This window comes from Triticum aestivum, chromosome 3D, assembly GCF_018294505.1.
Source record: "Triticum aestivum cultivar Chinese Spring chromosome 3D, IWGSC CS RefSeq v2.1, whole genome shotgun sequence".
NCBI lineage: Eukaryota > Viridiplantae > Streptophyta > Magnoliopsida > Poales > Poaceae > Triticum > Triticum aestivum.
In genome coordinates this window covers 571364357-571379182 of record NC_057802.1, presented here as the reverse complement: position 1 = coordinate 571379182, position 14826 = coordinate 571364357, and the positions used below count along the sequence as shown (strand labels likewise).

General features: G+C 41.2%; 1 long non-coding RNA gene across 1 annotated transcript; it reads right to left on the bottom strand.

The window, feature by feature from the left end:
• Positions 1–10197: 10197 nt before the first annotated feature.
• LOC123075528 (uncharacterized) lies at positions 10198–12060 on the bottom strand. The gene is made up of 3 exons (XR_006436153.1): positions 11450–12060; positions 11248–11370; positions 10198–10566 (listed from the first exon to the last, which is right to left on the bottom strand). It is a non-coding gene; the product is annotated as an uncharacterized lncRNA (long non-coding RNA).
• Between the last annotated feature and the right edge of the window lie 2766 nt (positions 12061–14826).

Sequence of the window (14826 nt, the reverse complement as noted above, 5' to 3'; positions counted from 1 at the left end):
TTAAAAAGATGGAGAAGTTCGATGATTATAGAAAACTCACATTTTCCTCGTTATTAAATAATTGAAACAAGAAGTTCAAAAATAAAATAACAAGAAGTTCGACTTTTAAAAAAGGATTAAGAAATCAGATTAAAATTCATAAAAAAACTCAGATATTTTCACGTAACCGGGAGAAGTGACTTAATACGAACTCGGTGGAGCATGTACCGTTTTCTAAATTACTCTTAAACCGTTCAAAATTAGAAAACACTTTCAACATGAAAAAGTAGCGCATTTTCATAATATTTCCAACGCCATGTCATTTGCCTCAATTGGATTAGCCGTTTAGAAATTACATTGAAAATACGAACTCGGCTATTCGGTTTGCGAAATTTTACGATTTTCCAAATTACTCTTTATCCATAGGGAATTAGAGAAAACTTTCAACTCGTTGAAGGAGCGGTTTTGCAGCAGCTTTCCAACGCCACATTATTTGCCGCATTCCGATAAACGGTTTAGAAATGCGATCGAAAATACGATTCATGTTTTTTGTATGAAGAAAAAACGGTTTTCAAAACTGCTCTTAAACCGCTTACATTTTGCCAAAAATTTAACTTGGGGCATGATACTGGTGTCCATAGCTTTCCAACGGTATATCGAAAGCCCCATTTGGGCAATGTTGGCGGAAGTTCGACCTAGCACAGGGGGTAGTTCACGTTGAACAACTCAGGCAGTAAAATTGCAATAGAGACATGTTTCATCACGACCCGAGAGCAAATCTGCCAATGAGCGAGATTCCTATTTAAAACGGGCATTTAGTTGCTAAAACCCGTTTGTAGATTACACTTACATCACATAGAACATGACTGACCAAAAAAATTCACGCGGGGAGACACGGTTGAGAAGATAGCCCGAAGGTCGGGTTCCTACACACGGAAGTTCACGCATGTAACTCAGGAAGTTCATATTGTGATCAGTAATATTCTGATCCCGTGATCAGAATATATATGTTAGATGCTTTTAGTTATAGAAATGTTAGATGAATTTCAGATATATAAATATTAATTAGATATATAAATGTTAATTAGAAATGTTATATTTTTAGTTTTTGATACGTGAACGATGCCCGGCCCGCATCCTCGTCGTCGACCCGTTCGCGACGACGTCCTACTTCAAAGGAGCCATGTCCGGGACTGGGCTCCGCCGGGCTGGCACTAGCAGGTGTTACCTTCAGGGGCACGCCGCTTGGTAAGGAACCCGGCCCCGGGTCCCGTCGTCGACCCGGAGCTCCTTTGGTGGCGTTCATGTGGGCCACTTTCGGTGCAGAGGGAGTCGGCCCCGCCGGAGGTGGTACGTCGCCGTGTCAGGGAGGAGGACGAGCACGTCCGTCGCTACATGGCTGCTATGGACGTCAGGTTCTCCAATACCTGGCAGGTTCTTCGGGGATCTCACCCGAGCTATGATCCTGTGATGGTTCCTTCTCTTTGAGTGTCCACCACCTGCGCCTCAGGAACCGCGAGGGAACTAGATTATTCGATAGTATTCGATCTATATTAGCTCGCTAGCTAGTGATGTATTTGATATATAATATTCAAGATGATGTATTCGAGATTATATATATTATTCGATAATATTCGAGACGATGTATTCGAGATTATATTCGATGATGCATATTATGTACTATGATTCAGTTTTTCTTTATTGATTGCATGCATGCATTATAATTCGAATACTAAATTGTTTTATATTTCTTCTGGATTAGTTAAATAAAAGCTATGGCGGACAATACAAGGAGAGAAGGAGAAGAGGCCCTGTTCGAGATCATACACCCCCCTCGTTAGCCAGATGATCAGAATAAAGAAGATGACGGCTCCCAATATCTGAACAATATCGGGGAGGGTGATATGATATTCAATCAAGACGACCGAATTGATGAAGTCCAGAACTATGATTATGATGACGAAGAAAATGTTGATCTTGAAATAACAGAGACCGACGAGGTATATTTATATAAACAGGCATCTGGTGATCATCACATGTTTTAAATGATTTGAAGATATATTAACGAATCGATCTTTCTTCTTTCAGCCCTCCGGATCGAGCAAATCTTCTACAGGCATCAGGACAATGCGAGGCCCGGCCAAAAAGTTGAAGGATGGCGTAAAGTACAACATCGATGCCATCAAACCTAATGGCGAACCAAGCGAGCCTAAGAAGAATGTGAACAAGTTCATTCGTTAGTGCGGAGTTCTTGTGAAGGACCAAATCCCAATCTCCATGCAAGAATGGAAAAAGCCAGCAAAGGAATGTTTAGATCTTACTTTTGTCGACCAAAGAATAAAAGATTGGCTTTGGGAATCTCTCATGGAACATTTCACCCTACCAGATCATTTCACAGATGCAGATGTGCAGAAAGTAAGGACGCTGCTCTTAGGAAGATGGCAATTGCATTCAACACCCACAAGAAAACTATATGGGCCAAGTACATCGAAGGAGAAAAGAAGACTCCCGAATTCATGGGAACACTAGAGAAGCAAAGAGATTACTGGCCCTCTTTCATGAAATTCAAGGAATCAGAATTATCTAAGGAACGGTCGAGAATAAACAAGATCAATGCCGCAAAAAAAGGAGCATTTCCATACGCCGGGGCCAGGTGGCTACGCGGTGGCCCGGCCTAACTGGGATAAGTCTGAGCAACAGATGCTGGATGCAGGGGTCACTCCAGTTACATTGAGCTGGCCAGAAAGGTGCAGGACTTGGTTCTATGCGCATGGGGGCGTTGGACCCGAAGACAGGCCAGGTTTTGAAGAAGGCAAGTCTTAAAGGAGCCGACGACAAGTTGCTTGTTGCAATAGAAGAGGCTCGAACGGGGGTGTTCACGCCCAACAGAGAGAACGACGAGCTTACGCGCGCCCTGGGAAATCCTGAACACCCGGGAAGAACACGAGGCAAATGCGTTGTTCCGTGGTATGAGGGGTTTGCGGACTGGAACGCCGACTATAGAAGCCGTGCGAGAAAGAAGATGGAGGAGGAGAAGAAGAGGAAGCTGGAGGAGGAGCAGAGGAAGCAGGAAGCAGAACGCCTTAAAGGCCTAGAATCAGCGCACGCGGAGTTGGCACTCCAATTCCAGCATCAGCAGCAGCAGATCGACTGACTTAGCCAAGAAAGGGGGTCTCGGCAGTGGCAGCAGCTAGCGGATGATCCAGCATTGGATAGCACCGTCCCATCCATGCCGAGAAGCAGCGTGGATTCCGCCTCGCGCGAGGCACTGCTGGATACATACCCTGTGGATGTCATCATGGAGAACACTAATTGTGAGCTACACTTCAAAATGAAGAACATATCCATGAAGGTGGCGGAAGCCATTGCTTATACAAATCCCCCCGAAGCAACCTTCCATTGCAACCCGATTCCAGCTGGCTATGCTCGTGTCGTGGTTGATGAAGTGGTGGCAAAATATTCAGGGCTAGAGCTTGAGATTCCTAGAGGTGACGACGAGCACACAATGGGAGAGGCCATACATCGTATCATCCTATGGAGAAAGGATTGCATCATCTTTTCAAGGCCACCGACACCGTGTCAGCCGACTCCTCCTCAAAGTCCGCCACTGCGTCAGTAGACTCCCGCTCCTCCAAGTCATCAGCCACCGCCACAGCAGAGTCCTGCTCCTTCAAGTCCGCCAACTCGTCAGGCCACTCCTCCTCCTCCAAGTCCGGCACCGCGTCAGGCCACTCCTCCTACTCCAAATTCGGCAACGCGTCAGCCCACTCCTCCTCCCCCAAGTTAGGCACATCAGCCATGTCCGCCGCCTCAGCAACAGCAGAAGAGAGCCGCCACAGCTATGATGCATAGTGGTACAAGTCAAGGTACAGGAGGTACATGAGGCAAGCGATTTCAATTTGGCCCAAGCCTCGCGCCTCTTCTGAAGAGGCCTTACGACATGACCGAGGAGGAAAACGAAGCCGAAGTGAGGACCTAATTGGACGCCCATTTTGGACCGAAACTGCCACCGCCGCCAAAGGAGAAAGTGCCTGATAAAGTCATTGACCACTTTATTCGCATGGCTGAAGCACCAGCTCCCAAGCCTGTTGACTCAGACTATGAGTGCCAAATCAGGAAGGCACATCGAGCACAACAAAAGAAGGAGTCGACCTCGAGCTCGAGCCAAGCAGCTACCAAAAAAGTGGGAAAACTGTTCCCCAGCTGGGAGAACAGGCGGTGCAATCGATCCCCCCCCCCCCCCCCCCCCCCCCCCCCCCGCTCATTTTACCAACACATGCGAGTGCCGGCGCCGATCAGCTGGTAATAACCGACGAGCATAGAAGGCAGGCTGCAGAGTTCGGTATCACTGTTTATCAACTCCTAGAGATGGAGCCCATTGATACGCTTAGAGAGGAGGACATAAAACGAAAATATGCCCGCGGCGAACCTTTGGTCAAGCTTGAGGAGGTCAAGAAGCTTCCAATGAGAATGTATGAATTGCATGAATGGTACATGAAAATTGCCAAGACTACCAATCGAGAGTCCCTCATGGTGAAAGTCAAGGCAGAGCATTACTTCAATGAGACAGCTCTGTATGTTGCGTTTACAGAACTATTTCAGTTATTCAATCAAGACGCACTCGACAAATCTATCATCAGTTGCTATTGTCTGTAAGTGATTTCTTTTTATAATTTAAGTCTCAAGCTAACAGTAGTGTTCGTTGATCATTACCTGTAATTATCCTTACTATATTCTTTTCCGTGGTATTATGCAGGATGAAGATCTATGAAATGAAAAAATCTGGACGCTATGGCATTGGGTTCATTGACCCAAATACCATTAATCAAGAGACACGAACATATGAATGGTATCGAGAAGAAGTAGAGAAAAACATGCTAGAGTTCTTGAAGCGCCTCAACAGCAATCGAGATATACTACTTCCTTACAACTTCGGGTGAGTCACACTGTCTTGTACGACAAATTCTGTTTTTGCTTACTAGCTAGATGTTAATAAGTGTATAGGGTTTAGGGTAGTTGATGAGTGTTATGCACATGCCCGCTTAATTTATACATGCAAACGTGTGCGCATGCAGTTTCCACTGGATCTTGTTAGTCATTCAAGTTGAAGAAGGAAAAGTTGAAGTACGGGACTCACTACTTAAACCAGTTACTGACTAGAAGTCGTGAAGGGGATAGTCAACACGTAATTTCAACTATTATTGAACTATATGTCAGCCTCTTTAGTTCGTCATTTCCTGATATCAACTAATTAATAACTCCTTTATTCATTTTCTTTGCCGGCGGGCAGGGCTTGGCAAAAGTTCATCAAAGAGGTTTCAGGCGAATGGAAACAAAAGTTGTATTGGTATCGACCCAAGGTAATTAATTAAGTAGTACTAGCTAGCTACCATCTCTTTAATTCGAGTTTCAATACCATTAATTATCATGCTTGATTAATTATTATCTGATTGAATTCTATTCTCGTAAAGGCCATGAGGCAGGCGTCGGGGACTGATTTATGTGCATACTACGTTTGCGAGAACATTCGCATGATGGCGTCCGAAAGGAGCAGCTCTTCTAGACAGCTATATGTACGTTTGCCAGAACACTATTCACAATTTTTACATCATTATCGATATCTAATCACATAACTAATATATGCATATTGATCTCCTTCTTAAAAGTTCAACGAGGTGCGTGATAAGCTCCTACAGGAGGATCGCGTACGAGCAATTCAAGAGGAAATAGCGGGATTTTTGCTCGACCAGGTCATAGATCCCAAAGAAGAATACCATTACCCGCTACCGCAGTAATGCCTCCATGTAGGAGAAATTGTATATACCAAATTGTATATATACATGTGTATGTGTGAATGGTGGTGCGAGACATTCGATGATATATATATATATATATATATATATATATATATATATATATATATATATATATATATATATACATATATATATATATATACATAAACAATATTCTGTTCACGGGATGAGAATAATATTCTGATCACAACCTGACCTGCCCGCTAGTAGTATGTTGAACTTCCCTCTAAACTAGGTTGAACTTCCGCCAACATTGCCCAAACGGGGCTTGCGATATACCGATGGAAAGCTATGGACACCAGTATCATCACCCAACTTCAATTTTTGTCAAAATGTAAGTAGTTTAAGAGCAGTTTTGAAAACCGTTTTTTCTTCACACAAAAAACGTGAATCGTATTTTCGAACGCATTTCTAAACCGTTTATCGGAATGAGGCAAATAATAAGGCGTTGGAAAGTTGCTGCAAAACCGCTCCTTCCACATGTTGAAAGTTTTCTCTAATTCTCTACGGTTAAAGAGTAATTTGGAAAAACGTAAAAAAAATTAAACCGAACAGCCGAATTTGTATTTTCGATGTCATTTCTAAATGGCTAATCCAATTGAGACAAGTGATATGGCGTTGGAAAGCTTATGAAAATGCCCTAATTTTTCATGTTGAAAGTTTTTTCTAATTTTGACCGGTTTAAGAGTAATTTAGAAAACGGTACAAGTCCTACCGAGTTCGTATTTTCGAGCTCATTTTTTAACCGTGCGTCCGAATGCAGCAAAGTATATGGAGTTCGAAAGGTTGAACAAATGCGAAACTTTTTGGTATGTATTGTTTCTCCCAATTATTTACGGTTTTAAGTCAATTTCGAAAATGGAGAAAGACGTATTTTCGCCGTAATTTCTACAAACTTTATCGGAATGCGGCAAATAATATACCGTTAAAAAGCTACGAAAATGCGAAACTTTTCATGTTGACGGTTTCTCTGATTCCTTGCCATTTTGAAGTAATTTCAAAAATGCCGAGATCATTTGTTCTGCCTTTATCGCGAAACAGATTCGTCGAACATGCATCGCATGAAGAACTTGAACTTCTCGGCGTGTGTACTTGAACTTTACTCTGTTTTTGACGTGCTTTCTTTGCTCACAGCTCTCCACCCACTCACCGGAATTGAGCAAGCGATATACCGGTGGAAAGCTGTTGTAAACCCGCAACTTTCCCGTGTTGATCGTTTTTTCATACTCGCGACGAGTTTAGAAGTCTTTCATCTGAAATTCATTCACTGTAGTAGTTGAACTTCCTGTTGTTTTCACGTTGAACTTCTGTGCCGTATTTTCGTTTATAATTTTCTCATCCATTCGTTAGTGTTACACAAATGATATTCCTTTTGTACAAACCTCTCTCACAATAATTTTTTTAACTTTCTCCGATGGAGGACTTGAACTTCTAACAACAAAACTTTTACCCTTTGCTTTTTTATTCTTTTTTAATAAAATATGCACATTGTGTAGTACGTGACCTTCTGGCAGTTATCAATCTGAACTTCTCTCGGCTACGTGAAAATATCTGAGTTTTTTTATGAATTTTTAATCTGATTTTCTTAATCCTTTTTTATGAATTGGGAAGCGCTCTATTTTTAAAAGTTGAACTTCTTGTTTTTTTATTTTTGAACTTCCTTTTTCCATTCTTTAATAACGAGGAAAATCTGAGTTTTCTATAATCATCGAACTTCCACATGTTTTAATATGGACTTCCTGGTGTTATTTCTTAATCCTTTTTTATGAAATTTTGAAGCGTTCTATTTTTAAAAGTTGAACTTCTTGTTTTTTATGTTTGAACTTCTTTGTTCCATTCTTTAATAACGAGGAAAATTTGAGTTTTCTATAATCATCGAACTTCTCCATCTTTTTAATATGGACTTCCTGGTATTATTTCTTAATCCTTTTTTATGAAATTTTGAAACGTTCTATTTTTAAAAGTTGAAATTCTTGTTTTTTATTTTTGAACTTCTTATTTCCACTCTTTAATAACGAGGAAAATCTGAATTTTCAATAATCATCGAACTTCTATATCGAACTGCTCTAACTTTTTTATTTGAATTTATTCTATGCATTTTTAGAAATATGAAAATTGTAGTTTTGTTAGAAGCATCAAACTTCTTCGTTATTTTGAATTGAACTTATTTGTTTTATTCTTTACTAACCAAAAAAAATCACGTTTTTAATTAAATATCAAACTTCTCCACGTTTTCAAATTGAACTTCTTGGTTTTATTTTTCAGTAACGAGAACAACTGAGTTTTTAATGTACATTGAATTACTCCGTGTTTTAAAATTGAACTTCTTCGTTTAATCTTTAGTATTGGGGAAAATCCGAATTTTTGAAAACCTTTTTTAAAACTTTTTTGTTGTTCCCTTATTTTAATTTGAACTTATTATTTATTCTTTAGAACGGGAATCTGAGGTTTTTATAAACTTTGAACTTCTCTGTTATTTTAATTTGAACTTCTTAGTTTTATTCTTTAGTGACGAGGAAAATCGAGTTTTTTGAACTTCTTTGTTTAAAATTTAGAACTTCTTGGTTTTATTTTTTAATAATATGAAAAATCCAAATTTTTTATAGACATCAAACTTCACCATTTTTTAAATTTGAACTTATTGGTTTTATGGATAGTAACGGGGAAACTGCTTTTTTATATAAACAATGATACTGTGCCGTTTTTTTAATTTGAACTTCTAGTTTTTATAGAATGGGGAAAATCAGTTTTTATACAATTTTTTGAAATGCTTCTGTTTTTTATTTGAACTTCTCTTATTTTTTTACAAACGGGGAAAATCCATTATAAATATTTTTCAACTACTTTTTTTAACTTCTTGCTCAAATTTTCTTGAACTTCCAAATGTTTTTTTATATAAACAATGAGACCTCGTCGTTTTTTTAAATTTTGAACTTCTTATAGATTTTTGTTGCGACATTTTATGCATTTTTTGCTTTTCGGTGAAATGGCCTAGGCGGTCGCTATTTTTCATTTGATGATTTTTCATCTGTACGTGGTACATGTGAACTTCGGAATTTCTGAAACATGAACTTCGCGTGCCATTATTTTTTTTCATGAAACTCCATAGTTTTATTCTTTGAATTCCATGATTTTTTTCTTTACATTTTTATGGTTTGAACTTCGATGATCGTTACACCTGAACTTTCGAAATCACACCTTTTTATACACATTTTCCCTTGAATCCAACATGGCCAAAAACAATAGGAAAATTTGGGTCAATTCTCATAAGCAATAGGACAAACATTTAGAGGGCACCCATAATAGTTTTTTTTTCTATTCAATGTACTACGCATAAGCACATGCACAACACATCCACACAGAAAAAATTATTATTTAGTAACAGGAAAATCCTAGTTTTGTTGTAAACGTTGAACCGCTGTTGTTATTTAAGTTCAAACTCCTAGTTTTTTTAGAAGTGAGGAAAATAGCTTTTTTATAATTATTTTGAACCACTCTAATTTTCTAATTTGAACTTCCTGGTTTTATTCTTTAGGAACGATAAACCCATGGAATTTTATAATAAACATCGAACCGCTCGTATTTTTTTGATTTTGAACTTCTACTTTGTTTGTTGCAAGTTTTCAGATTCTATATATTTCAAAGTTGTCAATCAACCATTTTTGAACGACTACTTCTGCGTCTTTTTTCATTTTTAAATTCATCTATTTTTTTCCTCTACTTCTGCCAAATTCTTGCCTCTCTACTTCTGCGTTTTTTTTCGTTTTTAAATTCATCTATTTTTTTCAACTGCTGAAGCTGGGTTTGATGGTGCCTGTAGGAGATGTACTGTCATAGGCATTAACACAAGCATCTTGTGTGCTTGCAAAAAGACGGGAGCACAAGGCCACTGAATCACATAAATGGTCGAAGAAATTTGTTTGCAAAACATGCCTTTTTAGTCACAGTTCACTCTATCAACATATTTTTGTGTGTGTGTGTGTTCACTCTATCAACATGCCTTTCCATTAGCGAACATTTTGGACCATCCATGACAGAAAATATGAACTTCGCAGACACTTTCTTTGTCTTTAAGAAATGCTTGCTTTTTTGCTTTTAATTTTGAAATTCCCTGTTCTTTTTGTATACAATTTCATGAAGTAGAATGGAAGCAGTAACAGAATGATTGTGAAACAGTGACTAGTTGGTGAAACCAACAATACATAATACTTTTTTATTGTAAAAAATAAAGAATACCTTTTCTATCATGTATTTCCAAATTGAACTTCACTAACAAAAATTTTTGGTCGTTGTCTTTTTAGAGTTTTTCCATATACAGCTGGACTTATTGCTTTCTCAAAGTTGAACTTCATTAATTCTGCTGTAATATAGGCAGTATAATTGATGAAAAATCATTAGAGCATGGTACTGGATATGCATTATTCATAAATGCAGACAAAAGTGTGGAATCAGCAATCCATTGGAGGAGCAACATTTTCATCACCTAATTCTGCTGAAGGTACATAGCAGAATTTGCAGTCTCTGAACACACAAGATGATTTAGTCAGAGCATCTGATATGTAAATAACAGAAGCTGGTATATATGAAAATGTAGAAGCGAGCTTATCCTTGAAAATTTTAGTAGATAATTACTAGTCAACTTCAGCAGCCAAATCACCCATTGACCCAAGCGAGCAGGAGAAGCACGTTGCATCCTTGTCGATCCACAACATTGGGGAAACAAGCTGTTGGGGAGTGTTGCCGGAGGAATTTCAGATGGGTGGAAAAGCACCTAGCAGAAAAAGAAAAAAGATGAACACACGCTCCAGTATAATCTGAGGCGCCAGCCTCTTAATCAAAACAATTAGTACTACTCCCATCTATTAACAACGGCCTGAGATGCTCATATATAGGCTAGTGCAAGATAGTAGTACTAGGCATCCAACGTGGTTAACATAGAGAAACTATAGCCACCGACATGAACAGGAATATCGCTATATATAGGAGACCGGCCACCAGCAGAACAGCAGCAAGCAACACATGAAGCAACAGATGATTTTTGGGAAAGGACCTGCATTTTTACATCAGCAACACACCCATATGCAACCGTATAGCCGCAGTAGAACTCTGCATATAGCCGTCGTAGAACTTCACGGCCGCTCGTTAAACTACTGTTCATCATTTCCTTGTTGGACTAGGTGGCTTTTCCTTAGACTATTCATTGCTTTATGTCATTATAGAACATAGATGATAGTGATACCCTCGTTAAGTTATTCGTACAAAGAATATATAAGCCCTGCTTTCGTAAGTTAGCAAGTATAGGTAAATGCAATTACTTGACAGACATGTACAGAAAGCAAATTGATGCAGATTTGTAATTCTTCTCTCCAGCAATGCACTTGTATCAACTGAAAATACATTTTTTTTAAGTAAGCAGGAGAGCTGCTAAGATACCATTGTAGAAGATGTTCACCTCAATCATAGAGCAGAGTACGGACAATTGATGAGTAGTAATGTGCCTCCAACTCCTTAAGGCTTGCTGCTACCTCCTGCGGTCCTGCCCCAATCCTCCCAGCATTTTATCTGTCCCCTTTGCCTGATGAGCACCTCAATGTTTAGGCATAAACACAAACAGGGGAGAAAGAGCTGTACGCGAGGCTACGATCGAGCTGCACCTTAGCTAGGAGTCGGGCAACGGCGAGCTGCACCTCAGCTACGGCCACACCCATGGCACGGGCGTGATTTTGGGCGGAGCCGTAGAAGGCACATTTGTTCCCTGCAGTTAAACATGTGGTCAGACGAACGCGATGAAGCCCGCCACTGGTACCCCATGAAGGTCAGGTATGCGTGCATGGTGACCAGTCATTGGACGGACATGGGCGACGAAGGTGAACGGCTTGCGCGCTGCAGCGTCGGAAGGACGAAGTGGCGTGGTGGCGAGCTTCTTCCCTGGCAGCAGCCGAGAGTAGTCGGGAACTTCTACCGGATCTGGCGGGGTCCGGGGCAGCCGGATCCAGGGCGTGATGGCGGGATCAAGGAGCACGCCGAAGGGAGGGCGCCGCCGGGATCCGTGGAGGATTGCGGCGGCCGCAGCGGGAACCGGCTAGGCGGGGGATCCGGGGAGGGCGCGGGCGCCGGCGGGTGGTTTGGGGAGGCCGCGTCGGGCCGGGGAGGGGGTTGGTCGGCGGCGGGTGGCACGCCGGGGCCGGCGGCAGGAGGTGCCCGGGAGGATGGGGCAGAGGTGGTGCGGGAGGTGGGGTGGTTGGGAAGAGTCGTGACGTGGGGATTGGGCCGGTCGGAGGAGCTTGATGGACCGGCCAGGTTTTCTGTTATGCGTTTTCGGGAGTTCGGGAACGTCCAGTCGGGCCCTTATAGGGCCGCTGTGATCATAATAACTATTCTAATTCTAGAATTAAAATAGTGCTAAGCACTATTTTAATAGAGTGATACTATTCATCATCCAGGATGCAGAATAAGTTATTCTTCACCCGAGGTAATTTAACGATCATTTCATAATTAAATTATGTTTGGAATTCAAATAGTTACATTTTTATTGATCCACTACGTAAAATTTAGCATAAGAAAATAAAAATATAGGTCATAAGACAAGAAAAATTGCAGTTTATGTTTATTTTACACTATGTTTTTACGTTTGTAATTTTACATAACATAAAATATCTTTTACGACGATCATATATTTTTTTACGGTCTCTTTTTACGTCGGAAATAAAACAAAACTTACGGAACGTAAAATTACGGTGTATTGATGGTAAAATAGAGGGGGTGAAGAATAACTATTCCTCACCCAGGGTGACGAATAGTCAATCACTATATATATATATATATATATATATATATATATATATATATATATATATATATATATGATCGGTTCTACGAGAAATTCTATTTATATATATGCATAAGGTGTATAATATGTAGTATCGTAAAATACTAGCAAATGAAAAAGAATTAAATGAAAAACACAAAATAAAAAAAATCATAAACCCAAAACCCATTAAACCTTCTCCCAGCCCCCGGCGTTGGCTCGTGTCACGTGGTGGTCCTTTAGTGACGGTTCGTGTTGAATCAGTACTAAAGGTCCCTCCCTTTAGTATCGGGCCTTACGAACCGGTGCTATAGCCCGGTTCTGCACTAGTGCAGAAAAAATACTCCGGTTTTCTTCTCCTTTTCTTCTCCTACTAACTAGAGGTGAAGATTATTTCTCTGGTGCACTAATTCATTCTTGTGGAATAAGCTTCTTCCAGACCTCAGCGAGTCCTATTAAAGCATTGTCCTTCTTGCAAGTCTTGTTTGGTGACGCAAACCATTCATCGTCAGGTTCACACTAATGTGTAGATTGTTCCCCATCAGCTAGCTTTTGGACACAGATGGTACATAATAATATTTCAGGGCAGACAAAAAGAGTGATTAAGGTGCTGTATGACGATCAACTGAGAGTTCTCATCAACTGAAACGTGGAATGTGAACACTTACTACTGACCCTGCAAAAGAGAAAAAGAACACTTGCCTACTTTTAAGTCCTGAAGGCGACAAGTAACCAACATTGCCTTAGTGAACTATAAGAGCAACTCTATCAGACTCGTCATATTGGCCCGATCGCTATAATACCTGCCAATATGGTTATTTTTGCACACAATTAGCAGAGTCAGTCATCCCGCCCTTAATCACCATAATTTTTGGAATGCGCCCAAATCGAGCCCGCAAGTCTCCATTTTCAGGGGTTGGGCAAGGCGATATGTGTCGCGCCCTCCATCCACCCAAATATTGGCATGATGAACATTTCAGGACACGCGCTCGCTTCCGCCTTCGTCCACATCCCAACGCCGCCTTTGATTTGTGCCACCTCCAAGGGCCAGGCCGCCGCCATTTGGACCTTGTCGCCTCCGCTAAGCCATTTCCGGACCTCGCACGTTTTGACGCGGCCTCGAGCCTTCTTCCCGCTGTTCGGTCGCGTCACCCATTCTGCCGCGCGACCTCGACGACTTGCTCGGAGGTATATTTTCCCAACCTTTTTCTTGTACATTTAGTTTAGCTACTCATATATTTGTGCAAATGGCAAAGGATTCACATTATGTGTAGATAGATCCGTTGACAGAGCTAATTTTTTTGATGATTCACCGTCGGAGTCGAGCTCCGAGTCCAAGGGTGAAATCATGGGCGCCAAAGAAGACGAGGTGATGTTGATGGTTTCAAAATAATAGCATCAACAGGACCGAAGAGGAAGCGTCCGGGATAGCAGCTTGGTCGTGCGACATTCCACCGGAATAGGTATGCCTGCTCATGCTCAACTACTCTGTGTCGAGTTGTACCTTCCTACCGTACGTGTTCTGGTAAAGCTTCCACATGATCGAATGACTGTTCTGTTGAACTGCCGACAACATGCACGTCAGTGAACCTTTCTTCCAACAACGGATAAATGTTGCCTGTCTCCTGGGTTTTTCCATTTTAAGAGTGTTACCCCGGCACTTTGGATGATTCATGGGATGACACTCTTCGAATGGCCAAAGATACAATCCTCAAGTACACGAAAGTGTTCGCTGAAACAGTAGTGCATGTTTATGAACCACAATATCTGCAAGCACCCAATACCGAGGACACGGCCAGGCTTCTACCGATGCATGAAGCAAAAAAGCTGGTCTGGGATGCTGGAAGTGTTGACTGTATACAGTGAAGTGGAAGAATTGCCATGCATCTTGGCACGGCTAATTCATCGGGCAGTGTAAGGATCCAACCATAATTTTGAAAGTTCACTAGTAGAAAACAGGGCTTTGGTTCGGCCAGAAAAGAGCATTAATCCCGGTTGCATTACGAACCGGGACTAATGTGAGCATTAGTCCCGGTTCGAGCGGCTAGGGCACCGTACATGCATTAGTCCCGGTTCAAATGGGACCTTTAGTCCCGTTTGATGCCACGAACCGGGACTAGAGGGTGCGATGCCCATTAGTACCAGTTCGTGGCACCAACCGGTACTAAAGGTTAGACCTTTAGTCCCGGTTCGAGCCACCAACCGGTACTAATAGGGTTTGAG